This window comes from Schistocerca piceifrons, chromosome 6 (assembly GCF_021461385.2).
Source record: "Schistocerca piceifrons isolate TAMUIC-IGC-003096 chromosome 6, iqSchPice1.1, whole genome shotgun sequence".
Taxonomy (NCBI): Eukaryota; Metazoa; Arthropoda; class Insecta; order Orthoptera; family Acrididae; genus Schistocerca; species Schistocerca piceifrons.
Window position 1 is genome coordinate 142,624,297 of NC_060143.1, and position 22,940 is coordinate 142,647,236.

The 22,940-nt window shown below is 39.7% G+C and overlaps 1 protein-coding gene across 1 annotated transcript in view; it reads right to left on the minus strand.

Annotated features, from left to right (window-relative positions):
• Positions 1 to 22,940, minus strand: part of LOC124802525 (exportin-2) — a 170,694-nt gene that overhangs the window by 99,864 nt on the left and 47,890 nt on the right. The window lies entirely within an intron of this gene.

Genomic DNA, 22,940 nt, shown 5'->3' on the forward strand with positions numbered 1-22,940 from the left:
CATTGGGAAATGATTCACAGCAGTAGTTTTCGGTAGCTTATTTATTAACGAGTAAGGTCAATATACATGGGCTCTCTCAACACAATCCCCACTAATGTCAACACACTGCTGCCATCTTCCAGGCAACTTCACTATTGCATCAAGGAACCATTGAATGGGGGTACTACACACTCACTCGTGGACAGCTGCCTGCAAATCTTCAGTGTTACCAAACCTCTTGCCCTGTGACGTGTCCTACATGTCACTGAATAAAGCATAATTAAATGAAGTTATATCCAGTGAATATGTAGGGTGTAGCACAACAATGAACCTCACTTATGTCAACTTTGCAGTAATGGTTTTGTTGATGTGAAGCCACACATTGTTGTGTTGGAGAAGCACTTCTTTCAACCACTTTCCCTGTCACCTTTGCTGAATCCTGCATCTAAGTCATGTAATGGTACCACAGAACATACTGCTTCTGACGAAAGCTTAATGTTCCCCGGAGACTGCAATGCCCAGTGCTCACATTCTTGCATGCAGATTCCCTTCCACTAACAAACTCAGTGATCCAGCTGTAAACACCCTTTTGTACTGGAGCTCCTTGACCATATACCAAAGTTAAACTTTTATGATTATCTGTTGTTTCGACTCCTTGCTTCTCTAAAAACCTTGTAGTCCACCTTTGCCCATGATTGTTGCCTTCCATCTTGTCCACAATTTTCCATACTTAACAACAAACAAGTGCTGTTCTTTCACTATACAGTGTTAATAACTGCCATTTAATGTGTATGTATGGTATGAGAATCAGTTGACTGTCTTATGACAGGATGCACCTACAGTTTGAGTAGTATTTGTAAAATAATGCAATTGTAAATCATTTCCGAATGTCCCTTACACGTGTCAAACAGGAGATGAAGAGATAGGGAAAATATATATGAGGGTACTGAACATGTAATTCAGTACATAAAGGGAGACAGAAATGTAACAATCATGAGTGACTGGAACACTGTGTTAGAGGAAGTAACAGAAGACAGAGTTACAGGAGAATATGGACTTGGTAGTAGGAATGAGAGAGGAGAAAGACTATCTGTGTTCTGCACTAAAGTCAGATGCTAAATGCGAATATACTGTTCAAAAATCACAAGAGGAAAAGGACAGGACTATTTCGAAAAGGCTTGGGAATGTGGGAAGATTCCAGATCGATTACACCATGGTCAAACAGATGTTCCAAAATCTGATATAGGATTGGAAGGCATCCCCAGGAGAAGGTACAAACTCAGACCACAAATATGTAACGAGGAAGAGCAAACTGAAATAAAAGAGAATCAACTGGAAAAATCAGTGTGGAAAGAAGTAAGGTACTGAAGCACTGAGAAATGATGAGGTGCATTTGAAGTTCTCTAAGACTGTAAATACTGCAATAATGAATACCACCACATGCAGGTCAGTTGTAGAGGAATTGACAACTCTAAAAAGCGTTATAGACAAAAATAAGTACAAAGGAGGTAACAGCAAAGAAACTCTGTATAATAGAAGAAATACCTCAACTGATTGATTGATGAACAAAGGGAGTAAAAAAAAAGCTCAGGAAAGACACGAATATAGCAATATACACTGAGATGACAAAAGTCATAGGATACCTCCTAATATCACGTCGGACCTCCTTTTGCCTGGCATAGTGCAGAAACTTAATATGGCATGGATTCAACAAGTCTTTGGAATTCCCCTGCAGAAATACTAAGCCATGCTGCCTCTACAGTAGTCCATAATTTCAAAAGTGTTTGAACTGACTACCCAATTACATCCCATAAATGTTCGATTGGATTCACGTTGGGCAATCTGGGAGGCAAAATCATTTGCTCAAACTGTCCAAAATGATCTTCAAACCAATTGTGATAGGTAATATCCAATATATAAAAGAGCCAAGTGGAAAAATAAGAGTGGAAGTCCAAGAATGAAACATTTGAATTAAAAGTGTGTAACGATGTACGTAGTCTTTTGCCCTTACTATTCAATTTCTTCATCAACAAAGCAATGAAATGATATTTCAGATAACATTCACTATCGACACTGCCTATCCTTTGAAACAGAGGAAGAATTGCAGGGCATGTTGAATGGAATGAACAGTGTAACAAGCACACACACCATCACAAGCTTAGCTATAAACTTGACACCAAAAGTTGGGACTATGGAGCAGATGAAGTGAAGGAATTTTGCTAACTTGGAAGCAATGTAATGAATGATGGATGAAGCAAGGAAGGTATGAAGATCACGCTATAGCTCGCGACAGGGTTGATGGCCTCTGTCCCAGGGATGCATGGCACTACCCAATTAGTGCACAGTCATTTTCCATATCCTGTACTCTACAAATCTCCCTCACATTTGACCTTCTACCATGATTCACATGTGCAGACCTACGATTCATTGATTTCTGTGGTTTTGTGTATATTCTATGCTTTCTGTGATAATGTATGACACACCTAGACAGCACCAACTGTTTCACAAACAGACAAGAGACCTTATTTTTGAAGTGTACTCATTCTTCAAATTTAAGGCAGATTCAGGTGAGCCTGTCTGCATGTTCGCCACTGCAGCAGCTGTGGCAGTACTGGTGTACAAACTTTCAGGCGAATTGTTAAAGAAGCCAAGTTGTCTCAGCAGGCAACTGGAAATGTGAGAATTCTGTTTACAGGGAAGAAACATTGCATGCCAAAATGGGTAAACGGAATCGACAAATTTGATCAAGATGTTTTACATTGAAAGGTTTTAGAACGAAGTGGTTAAAAAAAATTAGCAACCAGTTGCAACCCAAAGGTTTATTTAGCCCTTGACCTAGATTTAGATATTTACAAAAATATCTTCTTCAGGAGAAGTGGGCCTTCTTACATCACATGGTTGTAAATTACATTAGCTGAACCTGAGCAGCTCTTATCATACGTATTCACCCACTGGTAAATGCTCTTGTCTACATATAATTATATAAGGAGTCCAAAGAGTAAAATATTTGCATAACATAAATATTCACCATGTAACAAACAAAGGCCTACCTGTGCAATTAGTACATGTTGAGAAAAACGGATGTTGACTTGAGAAATAATATAAATGATTACTTCTTCCACAGCTTCCTCACTTTTTTTAAAATCAGAAACATGTTTTGGTCTTTGTGACATGTTTTGATCTTTGTGACATGTCCTGTAATTTTTATTTGCAATTAGTTCGGAAGAGTGTTTTCCAAAAAGGTATTCTTTTTGCTTTATTTAGTCCTGGAATTGTGAGTATTCCCCAACAACCTAAGTCCACCATGAAGCTAAGTGCCTTATTTTCAGCTGAAGAAGTTTTTCTGGGCAATTCGTCCTAATCCACTGACTAATATTAATTTATAAACTAGTAACATACCTACTGCAAGAGTATTACATACATACTGGTGTTACTAAACTAAAGCTATTTTCTGTTATGTGAACTCATTGGTAAAAAATCTACATATAGCCAAATTCAAATAGCAGCTATGCTGACACTAGAACTACAACAGAGTTTCTGACATTCCTAAAACAGTGGAAACGGGTCATTTTGACTCCACAAAAAATATTTTCATATTTAACTTAAACAAGTACTTTTGTCTGAGTGTTTTCTAATCCATACTTTTTTTGTAATCACAATAATTATTTACCACAATAATTAATAATTACTTAGTTATTTCAACAACAAAATATCTTACAAATTTATTGTTGCTAATGCTAACAAGTTTCATAAACTGTAGATTTTCATTTATTAACTATTTGCAAAACATTCTAAACAGATTTAGTATATTTACTCTATATTACTCTCGCGTGTATTCTGCACACGGCTTTGTATTACTTTTCACTCAAGCCACTGCAATCTGCTAAGCACACTCAGCACAGATGATTTTTGTGTTATGCACACATTTTTCACACACAACTTTGTGGCACCTTACACAGTTTTCACTGGTCTTGTCTTTGCAGGGGATGATTTGGCACTTCCTCTGCTTCCTACGTGAATTCAGTCCTGTATCCTCTTTCTTTGCCTGATGTTCTTGCTCTTTCATTCCCTTGAGTTCATCTGTCGGCTGAAGTATGAAATACTTCCTTTCCATTTTCTTGTTCGTTACTATGTTGTAGATGACCCATGCATTTACTGCTGCCACACCCAAGATGTTATAGAGGACATGTATTAGCTATCTCCCACATGCAACCTTTGTAGTATATTTACGGGTCATTTGACCAATCACATCCACTCCATACTTTGTTGCATTGTACAATGTTATGGTTTACAGTTTCTTCTTTCCTTCCTTACCTATTACTACTTCACCATGCAGTGTAAACAAAAGAACACCATTTTTTATTCTTCTTCCCTTGGTTTTCAGTCATGGTGCAGTCCGTGTTGCCACTATGGTGCAGGATGGTGGCAGAGTGTATTTCAGCATTGGACTTTCTTACTTCACCAGGATTTCAAGACAAATCTTGTTCATTGTACCAACTAATGAAGTTTCTGGTTTCCTTAGAAAGTTGAAGAACTACGAAGAGGTTGTCTGTTGTCACATTTCTTCCTTTACTTACAGATAGCTCCATGAGTCACAGAACGACATATTGCCCAAGTGGTTGCTTCTTTTTATCCATTTTTTTTCCCTTAGTTGTCACATTGACAGCCAACCACAATTTCAGACCATATTTGTCTGGTTCGTTGGCCATTAACTGAGTGAACTTGCATCTTGTTTTGCTTCGTAAATAGTTGCTCATCAATGGTTATATTTTATCCAAGGTGTTTAGAACGAATACTGTTTTCAATTAACTTTCTCCAAATTTCAGATGCAAGGGCAAATTTGTTGGTTGCCAGGTGGTCAGCTCAAGTTGATTTTTCATCCAAACAGAGAAATCTGCGAAACTCCTGAAATCTGTCCCTTGAAATAATGTTCTTGACAAAAGTAGACCCCCAAGAGTGTGACCAGAGATATCCAGACACACCTTTTGTACAAATGACACCCCAAGCATACATAATGGCTATCAGTTTCTCCAGTTCCTCAAGTGACACAGTCCAGCCACTGTTTTTTAGTACTTTTTGAGCATTTCATTTGTGTATTTCTTCAAGAGATGTAGCACTGCTATGTCAAAAATAACACCAGAGGCACTTGTGACAGAGTCATCTACTCGTTGGCAACTATAAACAGTTGGACTTCCTCTCTCCTTCGGAACATTCACAGCTGACCTCCACCCAGAAGATGAAAAATTGGCAATCTCCCACACAGTCCCATCCCTAGCAACCATCTTTGTAGACGCTTCAAACTGTGCCTTCTGCGATAAAAAAGGTGATGACTGACATAAATCAGCATGTAAATCCTCTCCCATTAATTGCTTCTTGGTCACAATGTCTTCACCTTCACTTGTCTCAGGTACATCATCATCATCATCATCATCATCATCATCACCACCACCAGCCCGTGTCCGAAAGTGTGGTTTGCAGACAATGACTGTTACCTGAATGACGTGATATAAATTGTGGTAGATTTGAATTTACACATTTCAAGTTGCAACAGTGAGCAGCAACTACTCTGCGTGATTGCTGACTGTTGCCACTTCATTGCTGGATAATTTACATATATTCAAGAAGAGAAATTACAGTGGGGTCAAATTGATTCCTTCCAGCATTCTAAGTACATCAAATAGAATGTAAAAGAAAATATAGGTATTTTGTAAATCGTAATACATCATCGTAAAGAGGAGAAAAAGTTTGGAAAAGTCATACAACTTCATTAATGAAGTAAATAAACAGAATATGGCAATGAAAGTATGACAGGGGTCATTTTGACAACTTTCACCATTCTAGTGTTAATACTCTCCCCCACAAAACACTGACACGGACAAGCTGGGGGGCTTGCACGCATCCAAAATACACACAGCTGAACCAAAGAGGCAACCACAACAGAAAAAGAGGGGACAGACAAAAGTGGTTCCCTGAAGAGGGGCAATAGCTTTTTCAGTGGGTGCAGGGACAACTGTCTGGATGATTGACTGATATGGTCTTTCTAAATTTGTCGAACAGGCGACTATTTTACCTCCAGAACATTTTACCCAAAACGATGCCATCATTCATTACACTGTACAGCAGAGCAACATGTCTTTGGGGAAAAATAACAGCTGTAGTTTCACTTGCTTTCAGCCATTTGCAGCACCAGCACAGCAAGGTTATGTGACTAAGTAGACTTCCCTGGCGTATTAACAGATCAAATTCTTGTTGGGTCTTCAACCGGATCAAACTGTCATCTGCACACAATATTTCCACAGTCCACCTGGCCGCCACCATCAAGTGAGAAAAGCTAATCCACTCTCACCGATAACTGATTCAAACTGTGAAATGACGGAATCTATATAGGCAGACAAAATATGAAACTGCATGCACCAAAGTAATGCTAAACTGCTAGATCGTTGCTGTGGTCTCCAGGTGGAAGAAGAGTTGCAGCACCTCCATTGGTGAATACTGTCGAAAAACAATATATTGTTAAAAATTATTACTCATAGCCAGCCGGTTCACATGCCACTGTTTCTTCATATCTGATAAAACAGGATTCCAAGTTTTACTTACCGGGTATTCATTATCACGGTAAGTGATATTATGTGTTAATCTGATTTCAACAGATTCTTTTAAAACACAATCCCAGTAACGTAAAGTGTTTGCAACCACTTGTGTTCATTGCACAGCAACCTATGTCCCTTTGTAAGACAGTGCTCAGCCACCACAGATGTGTCACGTTGTAATAATCGTATATGTCGATGATGTTCAACATCTGTCATTGACGGTACGAATAGTTTTACCAATGTATATTTTATTGCAGTCACACAGAATTTTGTAAACATTATGCTTCCTTAAACCTAAATTATCCGTAACAGAGCCAAGAAGTGCTCTAATCTTAGGTGGCGGATGGAATACACATCTCACTTCATGTTTCTTCAAAACCCTACCTATCTTGGCAGACACGTTCCCAGTGTGTGGAAGGAAAGCCACAGAGTTAAAAGTGTCTTCAGCTCGTTTAGGTGCTGGTCCAAACTCAAAAGCACTTTAAATCTGTCTGTCCATATAACCCTTATGATTAAACATGTCCTTAACATGTTGCAGCTCTTGCGGTAAATTCTCAGTATCCAAGATAGCAAAAGCTGTTTTAAGCAAGGTCCATAGGACTCCTATACGTTGAAACAGTGGGCGACAGCTGATAGCAAGTAAACACCTATCAGTATGTGTCAGTTTCCTATAAATTCTGTGTCCAAGAGTTCAGTCATCTTTTTTATAAACCACTACATCCAAAAAGGGTAATGTCCCCTTCTTTTCAATTTCCATAGTGAATTTGATAATAGGATGAAGACAACTGAAATGGTCCAGTAACTGGTGCAAAGAACCTATTCCACATCACCAATCAAGAAACATATCATCAACATTCCTCAAAAAACAAGTAAGTTTCACAAAACATGTTTTCAGGTCATATCCTCAAGTCCTCCATGAAAAGATTAGTGACCATGGGAGATAAAGGACTCCCCATGGCCACACCATCAGTCTGTTCAAAATATTTGTCACTGAATAAAAAATAGGTGGACTAACACATACCGATAGGTATTTACTTGCTACCAGCTGTCATCCACCATTTCAACTTACAGGAGTGCTATGGACCTTGGTCAAAAGAGCATGTGCTATCTTGGATGCTGAGAATTTATCACAAGAGCTGCAACAGTTTAAGGGTGTTTTTAATCGCAATGGCTACACAGACAGGCAGATTCGACATTCTTTTGAGTCTGGACCACTACCTAAATCAGCTAAAGACACTTTCAGTTCCGTGGGTTTCGTTCCACATGCTGGGAATGTGTCTGCCAAGATAGGTAGAGTTTTGAAGAAACATGAAATCAGATGTGTATTCCGTCCACCACTTAAGATTAGAGCACTTCTTGGCTCCGTTATGGACAGTTTAGGTTTGAGAAATCCTGGCATTTACAAAATACCATGTGAGTGCAGTAAAATACACACTGGCCAAGCTATTTGTACTGTCAATGACAGATGTTGTTGATCATCATCACCATATGTGATTATTACAACTCGATAAATCTGTGGTGGCTGAGCACTGTATTACAGAGGGACATAGGACGCAATGAGACACAAATGCTTTGCGTTACTGGGACTATGTTTTACAAGAATCTGTCTAAATCATACTAACAGATAATATTGTCAACCATGATAATGGACACAAGAAAAGTAAAACTTAGGATTCTGTTTTATCAGATAAGAAACAATAGCATCTGAATTGGCTGGCTATGAGTAATAATTTTTAACGATATATCGTTTTTCGACAGTATTCACCACTGGCGGCACTGCAGCTCTTCTTGTGCCAGAGGGCCGCAGCAACAATTCAGCACTTGTGCATTACTTTAGCACAGGCGATTTCATATTTTCATTGTACATAAAGGTTCTGTTGTTTCACAGTTTGAATCAGTTATCAGCGAGAGCAGACTAGCTTTTCTCACCTAATGATGGTGGCCAGGTGGCCCGCAGAAATACTGTATGCAGATGACACTTTGATCCGGCTGAAGACCCAACAAGAATTTGATCTGTTAATACGCTGGAAAAGTCTACTTAGCCACAAATCCTCACTGTGCTGGTACTTTTTATTTATTTATTTATTTATTTGACATACATATTCCATAGATCCAGTATAGCGTGATTACGCATGGATGTGGAACAAGTCAAAGCAAATACAATATAGATATCATACAATACAATACATACTGGTATATTACACATGATAAATGAATGATTCACAACTGGTACAATACAACAATATAATAGAGATAATAAACAATACAATACAAAAATACAATAGTGATAAAAAACAATACAGATACAATGACAAAGGAAATAATCTGAATTACTACTCAAATTATTTATCTCTGCTGAAGAATCATCTTAAGAGTAGAAATATTTTTCCAGTAGGAATTCCTTTATTTATTTATTTTTTTTAATAGCGTTTTATTTTCTTTTAGACGCTTTATATTACTCGGGAGTGCGTTAAAGATTTTTGTACTTGTGTACTTTACCCTTTTTTGTACCAGAGAGAGATTTTTCCATTCACCTTTCCGTCTTGTGTTATAATGACGGTATGCCTCATTTGTTTCATATTCAGAGGAATTGAAAAGTGTGAAGTGTGAAAGCCATGAGTGAGAGGAGATATTGTGAGGCAGTGGTTAATATACCCGACTGTTTAACAAGACTGCGACATGAGGTTCTTGGAGGAACACTACATATAATTCAGACTACTTTTTTCTGGCTTACAAAAATCTTTTTTGAAAGTGGTGACTCCCTCAAAAGATTATTCTATAGCACGTCACTGAATGGAAGTAGCCAAAATATGCAGACACTGATACATTGATGTCTCCAATTTTGGCAATTATTTGGATGGCAAATGTTGCTGAGATAAGGTTTTTTAGTGTTTGCTGTATGTGGAATTCCCAGCTGAGCAGGTTATCTATGTGAATGCCTAGGAACTTTGTGCACTGAATGCTCTGTAACTGTTTGCTCTCGTGTGCAATTTTAATCTCCTCTGGGCTTATGTAACTGGACTGGAACCACATGTAATTTGTTTTACTGAGGTTTATTACTAGAGAATTTGCTGTGAACCAGTTCAGAGCATTTGGAAGTGCTTGGTTGGCATTTAACTCGACGTCAGTGGAGGTTTTGCTGGCTGTCACTATACTTGTGTCATCTGCAAACACTGTGATATTGCTAGCACTGTTTGAGGACAGGGGTAGATCATTAATATGTATATAATAAATAGGAGGGGACCAAGGACTGACTCTTGTGGAACTCCATGATGTACTGTTCCCCAGTCAGACTCTACCTCTCCTACTTGAAGATTGTTAACACCTAATACTATTTTTTGTTGTCTGTCTTCTAGATATGATCTGAGCCAGTTACCAATTTGTCCACGGATTCCATATTGGGCTGCTTTTCCTGAATATACCAACGGGTAATTTTTTCTTGTCAAGGCATTCTAAAACGTTATTTGTAAGTGCGTAAATTGCTTCGGTTGTAGATATACCTGATCTGAAACCAAGTTGTTGTTTACTAACTAGTGCAAATTTTTCAAGGTGATTGACAATCCTGACGTATATTAATTTTTCAAAGATTTAAGAAATTGCTGTTACAAGAGAGACAGGATGATAGTGGGAAACATCTGTGGGATCACCTTTTTTGTAGAGGGGCTTCACTGTAACATACTTCATTCTGTCAGGGAAGATACCTTGATTTAGAGAGGAATTGAATATATGAGCTAGAACATTAGAGAGTTGATTACAGCTGGCTTTTAGTAGTTTGCTGGAAATACTGTCTACACCCGATGAATTTTTACTTTTTAGAGACACTATGGTTTTTCTTACTTCTTGCACGGCTATGGGGGCCATACCTATCATGTCCATACAGTTAGGGAAAACTTCTTTCAAGAGTTTTTATTGCTTTTTCTGAAGAGCCTCTGCATGCTGTTTTCTCAGCAACAGTTAAAAAGTGCTCATTAAAGATTTTAGCTACAATATCTTGATTCTGAACTAGCTTACCTTCATTGTTAACAGCAATATTTTGGGTCTTGTTGCGGTAATTTCCACCAGTCCTATTTCGTATCACTTCCCACGTAGTTTCAATTTTATTAGTGGAGTTATTAATTTTTGAGCACAGATGCATACTTTTTGATTTCTGAATGACTTTGTTCAATATTTTACAGTATTTTTTATAGTTATTTAAAAGGTTAGGGTCATCTCATTTTTTTGCAAGAAATCCTAACTCCAGTGGTAATCCAAAGCTTGTTGGTGGATTTTTTAGTATGGGTTTTATATATTCTTTTTGGGAAGGTACTTTCAAATATTAGAGCAGAGGTTCCCAAACTTTTGTTTGTCACGCCCCCCTTCTGCCGAAAAAAAAAAAACTTCCCCCCCCCCCTAAAAAAATATAGAGATTTTTATTAATTATCAAGAAACTATTGAAACATTTGTGATGGTGACGTCATGTAACATGGTGGGCTGTTAATGTATCGAGTCGCAGTTATTACGTCATCAGTCTACTCTAGTGATTATAAGCCACTGCTAAAGTAAAGAAAGTCCTTGGTAAACAAGGAAAAATATTTGCGACCCTTGCAGATTAGTGGATGCGGGCCATTATTTTAAGTTGAGTGTAGCTTATTACTTTCACTCATTATCAAAAATAGTCGCTCAGTCACTGTGTCAACGAACATCACTGATTTGTACGCCTATAGCGCTCCCCATTTTCATTGCGCATAGGTTGGCATTTATGTCAACGACGACATTTACCGAACAGCGACAAAGGCCCAGTTCCCAGAACCAGACAAAAAATAAAAAATAAGTTTTATGAAATAATATTGCAGACTACACAGAACTTTAACAAATATGAATAAAACAACTTCCTTACCTTGCTTACATTCCCCGGCTGCACACCATTTCTTCACCAGTATACGATTTTAGGACTACTCTTCGCCTGCCATATCTAGGATAAACTTTCACTGTGTCTTCATCCAGAAGAAATACTATTATTTGTTGAAATAACATACCCTACGTAACATCAGAATCCATAAGGATCACACGCAGTGTTTATATTTAAATCAGATTCACTATGTGATTCTACGACTCGCCTTGAAGATGGCTGGGAGGTTTCCAGCAGAAATATCGCAAGAAGAATTGTCGCTGTCCCGAGTGCACGCCCGAAAGATGATGGAACAGATTCACTATGTTTATTTTATATTGTTTCTTCGACGTAGTTTTTTATAATTTTACAGTATTACCTACATGTAAGGATAGGTAGGTGGAAAATAACAAGTTCTCTTATAATGTGACATATTTATTATAAAAATATTATTTCCACACACATATGGCAAGAAAAAAAAAATCAATGTGAAGGATGAGCTTGCATATTTTTTTACAAGATTTCGAATTCTTGGCTGAATAGTAGAAACTGTGCAACGTAAATCATTGGCAATACTGAGTTTGCTTCTAAGCTTATTTTATATCGCACCTACCGCTGAAAATGCTCTTTCGCACAAATAAGTGCTTTAAAATGGTAAATACAGTTTCAGTGCTTGTTCTGCTGTGCTGGGATACACCGTGAGATATTTCACCCAAAATAAAGGCTTATCCATCTTCTCAAAGTCATACTTCGCTGCAGAATCATTTTTAATTTCTAAGACTTTCTCTTGTAGTCTGTCTGGCAACACATCCACGTCAATGTGAAATGGATCCGTCGTTAACCTATAATAAATTTTATCATCACAACTGTTAGGGAAGTATCGTTCGAATTCATCAATAAGGTGCTGCATATGGTTCGATATTTTACTCTTAGTATCAGTATCCTTAAAATCGTTTTGAAATCGGGCTTCTTCTAGGATTCCAAACAATCTGGGAAAGCAGGAATAATTGCAGGATAAAATTTTACGTTCCCATAGTTGCAACTTATCAGTAAACGCTTTGATGGCATCACGATGAAAAATTACGTTTGATTCTCCACCTAGTAATTTCAAATTCAATGTGCTTAAAGACTCGAAAATATCTTACAGATAAGCCAGTGCAACATGAACAACGGGCTTTCTAAATTCCACATACAATTCAGTTTGTTTGTTATTTTCCAAAAACTGCATCACTTCGCCTCGAAGTTCAAATAATCTTCCTAGCATATTTCCTTTTGAGAGCCAGCGTACTTCTGTATGAAATAAAAGTGTTTTATAGTCTGGTCCCAAGTCTTCACAAAAAGTCGTAAATAACCTGCAATTTAACGCACTCTTTTTAATATGAATCACAATTTTGATGCACAATTTCAAGACGACATTGAGTTCCTTTGGAAGTGTCTTAGCTGCCAATGCTTGAAGGTGTATTACACAGTGGATAGCAGTAACACTAGGGTTTTTTTTCTGACCGTCTGCACGAATCCTGAGCGACATCCAAGCACTGATGGGGCGCCGTCTGTGCATACGCCTATCAGTTTCGGTCATGATAACTCATTTTTACAAAAGAATTCAGAGACAGCTGCCATTATATGAATTGCTTCTGAAGTTATCTTTAACTCTGTAGAAAACAGCAACTCTTCTTTAATTGCTTCATTTTCTATATAGCGAACAAAAGCTAGCAGCTGGCAACAATTCGCAACATCGGTAGTCTTGTCTAACTGTATTGCGAAAAATTGCGAGTGTTTGACGGTCGTAACTAATTGATTTTGTATGTCTTCGGCCACATCATCAATCCGACGTTTCACAGTATTGTCAGAAAGCGGTATTTGTGAAAGTTTTCGTTTGCTTTCTGACCCAAGAACAATATCAGCAGCTTTCAACAAACAGGGTTTGACTAGTGTCCCTGCGATAATATGACTTTTCTTAGTCCTTGAAATAGGTAGCGATAACTCATACGAGGCTTCCAGTACCTTTTCTGATGTCTGAGCGAAGGATCCAGCAGTGTCCAACTTCATTCGTTTCAAATTATCACATTTTGCAGCAAAAAATTCCTTCGGCTTCTCTTTCAATGCACCATGCTTTTCCCACAAATGGCGTTCCAGACGAAAAGGTCTCATGGAATCATTGCTCAATACCTCATAGCAAATAATACATTGCGGCTCGTCAACATTTTTTTGTATAGAAGCAAAACCGTATTTGATATAATCATCATTATATTTACGTTTTTTCACAACACTCATGGTGAGGTAAAAAGAAAACAAGGAGTTAACAGTATAATTTCGCACTAACACTGATTTTACTGAGGCACAACTGTGAAAGATTCAACGCGATTTCAGCAAAATCTAATACATCAGATGTGTCAACAACTGCAAGCAACCAACTGAAATAAAGAAAAGCTACTGTCGTCTGTCGGCACCTCAGATGACTGCCTGTGAGGAGCGGGGCGAAGAACGGGGAAGCCCAGCCGCAGCGCAGGTAGTCAGTGCACTGTCTGTCTACGACCTGGTGGCCGAGCAGGGCTCTTGCTGGGAGAAATTTCATGGATACACATCACTCATCGCTGGAAACTGTGCACAGTGCCAAGCAGTTATCTCTGTATTTGTACTAAAAGAAGCCATTGTTGCAGCAAAGAACGTACACTAATTTCAAACGAAATTATGCCGTATTTCAAAAAGGCAGAAGAAAAATTCTACCCAGCTGGGTTATGTTTCATTGTTAGCAGTCACAACAATGTTTCCAGAACGGCGTGAAGTACTCTGCTCAGAACGAACACTTGTACTAGTTTCACATTCACGTCGTGCACATTTTTCTGGTGACAAAGGGCATGACCCTGGCGTCCAAATTACGAACCCGCCAGTTCATTTGAAGCGTATACAGTCTATTAAAGTCACTGTAATCGCATCACATGGGGATCCGCGGGTTGACAGGGTAATAAAACGGCATTTTTGCAGTTACGCAGTATAAGTGATTATTACTCTGATGAACATAGCCTACTACTGCTAAAAGTTATAACACGATTACGTTCAGTTCATGTGTACAAATGTACGGAATAGTTAATACCTGACTTTTCTGTTTTCCAGTTGTCAGAAGTAAGTTGTTTAAAAATCTGATATATTAGAATTAACGCATATCGCCTTCGTAATTTTGAGTTTCTGCGTGTGACATTCTAAACATGACATTCTAAACGTGATCTTCAAAAGCTGTATGTTCTAGGATAGGTTATTGAGATAGGATTGCGGGAAGTGGGACGCCAAACAATTGCATTTAGCACCATAATCTATCATTAATACCTGCACATTCACTTTTATTAAAATATCGATATTAAAAAGAAATATTAGGTTTATACCGCTAACTCCACTCGCGCCCCCCTTGCAACATCATCACGCCCCCCCCCCCCCCCCCCCCCAGGGGGGCGCGCCCCCCAGTTTGGGAACCCCTGTATTAGAGCCACTTCATTACTGAAAAGGTTGTATTTGGAATTAGCATTTTCTCCATTATATACTGGACCCCAGATCTCAATAGTTTCATCAGTAGATTTCCTACTAATTTTCCAGTTGGGACCACCATTAATCTCACAAATACTTGAATTGTTAATGGTGAGTCTTTGTCCATCATGGTCAGAGAGACCATTCAGGACTTTCTAGAATGAAATTTTCACTTTACAGCGGAGTGTGCGTTGATATGAAACTTCCCGGCAGATTAAAACTGTGTGCCAGGCCGAGACTCGAACTCGGGACCTTTGCCTTTCGCGGGCAAGTGCTCTACCATCTGAGCTACCCAAGCATGACTCGCGCCCCATCCTCACAGCTTTAATTCCGCCAGTACCTCGTCTCCTACCTTCCAAACTTCACAGTAACTCTCCTGCAAACCTTGCAGAATTAGCACTCCTGGAGGAAAGGATATTGCGGAGACATGGCTTAGCCACAGACTGGGGGATGTTTCTAGAATGAAAATAGGTCCCAAGTTCGAGTCTCGGCCCGGCACACAGTTTTAATCTGCCAGGAAGTTTCATATCAGCGCACACTCCGCTGTAGAGTGAAAATTTCGGCAGGACTGCCGTGAACAGAGATTCTGTTCTTCCTGCCACCTCAGTTCACTAATTTCCACTATATCTAATGTCAACCTAACCATTTTCCTTCTTAAATTCTGTAACACACATGTGCAGTTAAGGGGTATAACATTCACCACTCTGACTTCTAGAATGCTATTTTTGTTTTTAAGTCATCCTCTTGCAAACTCCTTGCTCAGAGATCCAAATGAGGTACTATTTTACCTCCAGAATATTTTATCCAAGAGGATGCCATCATTAATTAAACCATAAAAATGCGCTACTTGTCCTCAGCGAAAAATAACGGCTGTAGTTTCCCCCGCTTTCAGTCATTTGCAGTCATTGAACAAGATGGTGGCGATTGAGAAGTTTAGTGAATTTGTGCCTCCAGTCATTTTAAATTTTCAAATTTCCAGCATCAATAGCAAGTTTCAAGTCTAGTGCCACGCAAAAAATCCACAGTGAGAAATCATCTAGATCAAACTGTAAGTGTGTAACATGTGAAGTCCATCCTGACAAAGTAAAACTAGTTGAAACTATTAATTCATTGCAAGAAATTGTGCACAGATCCTTGGCAGAAAACAAAGTGTTAGCTGATGATAGACTCAAATGTCTTGAAAATGAGCTCAGAAAACTAAATACCGCCAAGCAGGGCGTAAGTGAATTCGACATAAATAAAGTGCACACAGTGACCAAAGATTCCGTTGCCCTTTCAAGTATTCCAACACATTCTGGGTATACCGGTAACGCTAACCATAGCGCAATCATTTCATCATCTTTAGTAATAAATTCTCCTGCTGTGCTCCAAAAAATGGTAGGCCTATCTACAAAAGATCAAATCGTGCACCATCTGAAAGAAAATCCTGTTATTAAGCAAAATGTGGAACCTCGCCAGCCAAAACCATCACTCGCAAACAGAAGCAAGGTAAATTCAACAATCAAGTTGACTGTTAATTTAACTAACACCACAAATGCAGCAAGAAGAATAAATGTATGTTTAATGGATGATAGTCATCTTAGAGGCCTTGCACACGAAATAAAAAGCGTAAACAGTGAAGTAAATGCTTCAGGTTTTATTAAACCTGACGCTTGTCTTGAACAAGTACTTTCAACCATAAACAATATCTCTTGAAAGACAATGAAGGAAGACTTCATTGTAATGGTGGTGCAAATGATGTTGCACACAATGATAGTTTGCTTGCTGTTAAAGCTTTAAATTCTGCTCTAAACCACCTAAATGACTCAAACGTCATTGTTCTCGATATTCCACACAGGAATGACTTGCCTCAATTCTTATGTGTTAACAGGGCAGTAGCATGTACAAACAGTCAATATGCAGAAATTTGCAATTGTTACGCAAATGTACAAATGGTTAATGTGCAAAATTTTAGTAATGAACTTTACACCACTCACGGCCTTCACCTCAATTGGTGCAGAACAGGGCAGTAGCATATACAAAACAATCAATAACTTGAATAAATGGATAGTGAAGAATACCAAACCCACTCTGTCAACTGATATTTCTTTTTTAGGGTCTGACTATTTACCATCAAAACATATGTAGCCTGAGCAACAAGATTAGGGAACTCTTAATTAACATCCAGGAGCCACAAGGTATAGATTGTGCCAATGTTCTGTGCTTTAGTGAGCATCATGTTATGTCAGATATTGAAAAACTTGCTATAAATAATTACTGCTTAGCAACATCTTACTGTAGAAAATTTATAGAAAAAGATGGAGTAGGGATCTATGCCAGAAACAGCATCATGTGTAGTGTAATTAATGTGCTGAATTTTTGTATAGATCAACAGTTTGAAGTGTGTGCCATAGAGCTGACTTTAAATAATTCTTATATAGCAGGGCACCTTCAGGTAACTTTAACATTTGTTTTGAAACAGTAAGATGCACTCTTAATATACATATTCAAACTCAGTAGAGATGTCATAGTTGCAGTACAAGATAAACGTTCAACACACAGCTTTATAATGCAAAATTTCAGTTGGGAAAGTTGCTTCATAGACTAGAATATGATTACATAACCAAAAAAGTCAGAATGTTGAGTGTTTATGGAAAAAGTTCAAGGCAATTGCAAAATGCATTTTAGATAGGTATGTGCCAAGTAAAACTGAGCGACGGGAAAAACCCACCGTGGTTCAACAACAAAGTTAGGAAACTACTGTGAAAGCATGAGAGCTTCGCTGCAAGTTTAAACGCAGCCAAAACCTCTCAGACAAACAGAAGCTAAACGATGTCAAAGTTAGCGTAAGGAGGGCTATGCGTGAAGCGTTCAGTGAATTTGAAAGTAAAATTCTATGTACTGACTTGACAGAAAATCCTAGGAAGTTATGGTCTTACGTTAAATCAGTAAGTGGATCGAAACAGCATATCCAAACACTCTGGGATGATAATGGCATTGAAATAGCGGATGACACACATAAAGCTGTTCCACAGAGGAAGACCGCACTGCAGTTCCTTCTCTAAATCCTCGCACAAAAAAAAAAAAAAAGAGAGGCTGACATTGAAATAAGAGTCCAAGGAATAGAAAAGCAACTGAAATTACTCAACAGAGGAAAGTCCACTGAACATGATGGGATACCAGTTCCATTCTACATCTACATCTACATCCATACTCCGCAAGCCACCTGACGGTGTGTGGCGGAGGGTACCTTGAGTACCTCTATCTGTTCTCCCTTCTATTCCAGTCTCGTATTGTTTGTGGAAAGAAAGATTGTCGGTATGCCTCTGTGTAGGCTCTAATTGCTCTGATTTTATCCTCATGGTCTCTTCACGAGATATACGTAGGAGGGAGCAATATACTGCTTGACTCCTTGGTGAAGGTATGTTCTCGAAACCTAAACAAAAGCCTGTACCGAGCTACTGAGCATCTCTCCTGCAGAGTCTTCCACTGGAGTTTATCTATCATCTCCGTAACGCTTTCGCGATTACTAAATGATCCTGTAACGAAGCGCGCTGCTCTCCATTGGATCTTCTCTATCTCTTCTATCAACCCTATCTGGTACAGATCCCACACTGCTGAGCAGTATTCAAGCAGTGGGCGAACAAGCGTACTGTAACCTACTTCCTTTGTTTTCAGATTGCATTTCCTTAGAATTCTTCCAATGAATCTCAGTCTGGCATCTGCTTTACCGACGATCAACTTTATATGATCATTCCATTTTAAATCACTCCTAATGCGTACTCCCAGATAATTTATAGAATTAACTGCTTCCAGTTGCTGACCTGCTACATTGTAGCTACATGATAAGGGATCTTTCTTTCTATGTATTTGCAGCACATTACACTTGTCTACATTGAGATTCAATTGCCATTCCCTGCACCATGCGTCAATTCACTACAGATCCTCCTGCATTTCAGTACAATTTTCCATTGTTACAACCTCTCGATGTACCACAACATCATCCGCAAAAAGCCTCAGTGAACTTCCGATGTCATCCACAAGGTCATTTATGTACATTGTCAATAGCAATGGTCCTACGACAATCCCCTGTGGCACACCTGAAATCACTCTTACTTCAGAAGACTTCTCTCCATTGAGAATGACATGCTGCGTTCTGTTATCTAGGAACTCTACAATCCAATCACACAATTGGTCTGATAGTCCATATGCTCTTACTTTGTTCATTAAACGACTGTGGGGAACTGTATCGAACGCCTTGCGGAAGTCAAAAAACACGGCATCTACCTGTGAACCCGTGTCTATGGCCCTCTGAGTCTCGTGGATGAATAGCACAAGCTGGGTTTCACACGATCATCTTTTTCGAAACCCATGCTGATTCCTACAGAGTAGATTTCTAGTCTCCAGAAAAGTCATTATACTCGAACATAATACGTGTTCCAAAATTCTACAACTGATCAACGTTAGAGATATAGGTCTATAGTTCTGCACATCTGTTCAATGTCCCTTCTTGAAAACGAGGATGACCTGTGCCCTTTTCCAATCCTTTGGAACACTACGCACTTCTAGAGACCTACGGTACACCGCTGCAAGAAGGGGGGCAAGTTCCTTCACGTATTCTGTGTAAAATCAAACTGGTATCCCATCAGGTCCAGCGGTCTTTCCTCTTTTGAGCGATTTTAATTGTTTCTCTATCCCTCTGTCGTCTATTTCGATATCTACCATTTTGTCATCTGTACGACAATCTAGAGAAGGAACTACAGTGCAGTCTTCCTCTGTGGAACAGCTTTGGAAAAAGACATTTAGTATTTCGGCCTTTAGTCTGTCATCCTCTGTTTCAGTACCATTTTGGTCACAGAGTGTCTAGACATTTTATTTTGATCTACCTAACGCTTTGACATAAGACCAAAATTACTTAGGATTTTCTGCCAAGTCAGTACATAGAACTTTACTTTCGAATTCATTGAACGCCTCTCGCACAGCCCTCCTCACACTACATTTCGCTTCGCATAATTTTCGTTTGTCCGCAAGGCTTTGGCTATGTTTATGTTTGCTGTGAAGTTCCCTTTGCTTCCGCAGCAGTTTTCTAACTCAGTTGTTGTACCATGGTGGCTCTTTTCCATCTCTTACGATCTTGCTTGGCACATACTCATCTAATGCATATTGTACGATGGTTTTGAACTTTGTCCACTGATCCTCAACACTATCTGTACTTGAGACAAAACTTTTGTGTTGAGCCGTCAGGTACTCTGAAATCTGCTTTTTGTCACTTTTGCTAAACAGAAAAATCTTCCTACCTTTTTTAATATTTCTATATACAGCTGAAATCATCAATGCAGTAACTGCTTTAAGATCACTGATTCCCTGTTCTGCGTTAACTGTTTCCAATAGTTCGGGTCTGTTTGTCACCAGAAGGTCTAATATGTTATCGCCACGAGTCAGTTCTCTGTTTAACTGCTCAAGGTAGTTTTCAGATAAAGTACTTAAAAAAAATTCACTGGATTCTTTGTCCTCGCCACCCGTTATGAACGTTTGAGTCTCCCAGTCTACATCCGGCAAATTAAAATCTCCACCCGGAACTATAACATGGCGGAGAAATCTACTCGAAATATTTTCCAAATTATCCTTCAGATGCTCAGCCACAACAGCTGTTGAGCCAGGGGGCCTATAGAGACATCCAATTACCATGTCTGAACCTGTGCTCTCTATCACCGCCGGCAGGGCCTCCTCCACATCTTGGATGAGACCCCCTGGCAAGCAGACAGAGTGAACACTGGCCTTCTTCCCCGACCTTTCCGCTATTTCCCTAAGGAGCTCCATCACCCGCCTAACATTGGAGCTCCCAATCACTAATAAACCCCTCCCCCCGTACGCCTGCTGAAGGAGCGGCCACATGTCCACTCACAGGCAGAGCGGGCGATGCCACACGGCCAGCCTCCACATTGACCCTCCGCCTCGTGCGCCGTGAACGCCGCTGAACCCGCCACTCCCCTTGGGGAGAGGATGGCCCAACCGCGCCCGGTACCCGCGAAGATGTCTTGACAACAGGGACAGTGGGTGAAGCATGTAACACCTGGGGTGTACCATGCGACTCACCAGACTCCCCACTGCTGCTACACTCCGAGGCAGCAGCCTGAAGACGGCTGACCGTGGCCATCAACACGTTCAGCTGTTCGCGAACAGTGGCCAGCTCCTCCTGCATCTGTACACAGCAGTCACACATCCTATCCATCCTAAGAAATCAATTTACTGTAGAGAGTTAATCAACTTTTAACTACACCGCTAATTCACAAAAGGCGGCTGATAGTTGACTAAACTGTGGTTACTAGACACTTCTTGTAGAAAACAATGAAAATAGCACTACCTGTCTCTGGACTGTATTCAAAACAAACACTAGCACTACTGGCACTGTGGCTGACTAAAGGGACTCTCTCTGACTGTATTCAAAACAAACACAAAATTTATGGAACACTATTACTAGCACTCGACAATTAAAGCTTCCTAAAAGCAAAAACATATGGTCGAAGAAGTGACAAGTAAGAAAAATACAGTTAATACTTAAATTAACGTAGCTCGCTGCACAGCAGACGTGACGCAGACGGCAGTTACGACGACACCGACTCTACACAGAGTACGCGAAAGAACTTGCCCCCGTTCTAACAGCCGTGTAACACAGTTCTCTAGAGGAACAGAAGGTTCCAAATGATTGGAAAAGAGCAAAGGTAGTTCCAGTTTCAAGAAGGGTCGCCGAGCAGATGCGCAAAACTATAGGCCTGTATCTCTGACATCGAACTGTTGTAGAATTTTAGAACACGTGTTTTGCTCGCGTATCATGTCATTTCTGGAAACCCAGAATCTATTCTGTAGGAATCAGCATGGATTCCGGAAACAGCAATCGTGTGAGACGCAACTCATTTTATTTGTTCATGTGACCCAGAAAGTATTAGATACAGGCTCACAGATAGACGCCACATTCCTTGACTTCCGGAAGGCGTTCGATACAGTTCTACACTGTCACCTGATAAACAAAGTAAGAGCCTACGGAATATCAGACCAGCTGTGTGGCTGGATTGAAGAGTTTTTAGCGAACAGAACACAGCATGTTGTTCTCAATGGAGAGACGTCTACAGACGTTATAGTAACCTCTGGCATGCCACAGGGGAGTGTTATGGGTCCATTGCTTTTCACACTATATATAAATGACCTAGTAGATAGTGTCGGAAGTTCCACGCTGCTTTTTGCGGATGACGCTGTAGTATACAGAGAAGTTGCAGCATTAGAAAATTGCACCAAAATGCAGGAAGATCTGCAGCGGATAGGCACTTGGTGCAGGGAGTGGCAACTGACTCTTAACATAGAGAAATGTAACGTATTGCGAATACATAGAAAGAAGGGTCCTTTATTGTATGATTATATGATAGCGGAACAAACATTGGTAGCAGTTACTTCTGTAAAATATCTGGGAGTATGCGTACAGAATGATTTAAAGTGGAATGATCATATAAAATTAATTGTTGGTAAGGCTGGTGCCAGGTTGAGATTCATTGGGAGAGTCCTTAGAAAATGTAGTCCATCAACAAAGGAGGTGGCTTACAAAACACTCCTTCGACCTATATTTGAGTACTGCTCATCAGTGTGGGACCCGTACCAGATCAGGTTGGCACAGGAGATAGAGAAGATCCAAAGAAGAGCGGCTCATTTCGTCACAGGGTTATTTGGTAAGCGTGATAGCATTACAGAGACGTTTAGCAAACTTAAGTGGCAGACTCTGCAAGAGAGGCGCTCTGCATCGCGGCGTAGCTTACTGTCCAGGCTTCGGGAGGATGCGTTTCTGGATGAGGTGTCGAATATATTGCTTCCACCTATTTATACCTCCCGAGGAGATCACGAATGTAAAATTAGAGAGATTCGAGCGCGCACAGAGGCTTTCCGGCAGTCGTTCTTCCCGCGAACCATACGCGACTGGAACAGAACCATACGCGACTGGAACAGGAAAGGGAGGTAAT